The following is a 1537-nucleotide window of genomic DNA, read 5'->3' on the forward strand; positions in this document are numbered from 1 at the left end:
GCGCAGGCCCCGCGCTGCGCGACGCGGGCGCGCAAGGAGGGCACCCGAGGGCGCGGGGGGCAACGGCGGGGCCCCCCGGCTTAATTGACCCCCCCTGGAAAAGGCGTGCTCGCCACGGGGTGAAGGAGTCGATGCCTTTTATTCCCCAGCCCGGAGGATCGGGTCGGTAACGCGAAGCTCCGCGGGAGGAGGCGGAGGGAGATGGAGGTAGAAAAGGTGCCCTCGAGGGATCAATCCCCGAGCGGGAGGTGCGGGGGGAAAGAGGAGGGGGGGGTGCTTGGGGTAACCTGGGCTTCGATGGGGACCTCAGCAAAACAAAAAAAAACAACCAAAAAAGAAAAAAAAGGAGTAAAAATGAAGGGGGAAAAAAAGGAAAAAAAGGAAAATAAAAAGAAAATAAAAAGAAAATAAAGAATAAAGAAAATAAAAAAGAAAAGAAAAAGAAAAACAAAGAAAAAAGAAACAAAAAGAAAAAAGAAAAAGAAAGAAAAAAGAAAAAGAAAAAAAGAAAAAAAGAAAAAGAAAGAAAAAGAAGAAAAAAAAGAAAAAGAAAGAAAAAAAAGAAAATAAAAAGAAGAAAAAAAAGAAAAAAAAAGGAAAAAAAAAAAGAAAAAAGGCAAAAAAGAGAAAGCAACTGAAACAAATCCAAAAAGCAACCAATAAAACCGAGAGCCCCGTCGCAGCCCTTCCACTGCAGCTCCCAACTACCTGCCCTCGGCAGGGCTACCAAGCCGGCGGGGCTGGCGAGTGAGCGGTGCGGGCAGGGCTGCGGGAAGGGTTGCGGGAAGGGCTTGGCATCCTCCGCATCAAGTTTTCCAAGCCGGGAAAAGAGCCATTTCCCCGCTACCACCTTCGCCCGTTCCCCCCGATAAGCTTTCAAGGAGCCCACGTTTATTTTAAAAACTCCGGAGTAAAATTGCGTTTGCTTGTAGCTACAAAGGAGAAAGTTAAGCATTTGTCCCTGCTGTTGTATAGGCAGCCAGTTGTTTTAATTAAAGGGTGGGGATCCGTGATATATACACCAGATAAAAGCAAACGCACAGAATAAACTAATTAAAACATTGTGTTTGGAACACATTTTATTTCTTTTTTTGATCTTAGTTGTGTTTTAAAGAAATGTCAGCGCACTATAAAGCAACCTTATTTCCCTTATAGTGTGCGGCGCTTTTCAAAGGCTAGTGTGATATATTTTAGAAAAGAAATCCCGCTGTGAAAGCTTGCGTGTCTTCTCTTTACCAAACTAAGCTCTTGTCAATCATGCCAAGGCATATCCAATCACCGACCCCCTTTCTGGAAAGCAGCTCATCCCGCTGTGCTTTTATACATCACACCGCAGCGTGTTTAGATGCATTTTTACTCTCACTTCAGGAGCGGTGACTGATGAGAAGCGCAGTTCCAGCACCGGCTTCCCCAAACGCCGGAGTTGCTAGAACAATTTGCCTGGTTTTATTGTCTGCCCCTCTTTCTCTCCCCCCTTCCCCCCCCCCAACTCCTTTCCTGCCTCTATTTGTCATGGACACTACGGCGGAGGGGAATA

The sequence above is a fragment of the Calidris pugnax genome, unplaced genomic scaffold (assembly GCF_001431845.1).
Source record: "Calidris pugnax isolate Ruff unplaced genomic scaffold, ASM143184v1 scaffold38, whole genome shotgun sequence".
Taxonomy (NCBI): Eukaryota; Metazoa; Chordata; class Aves; order Charadriiformes; family Scolopacidae; genus Calidris; species Calidris pugnax.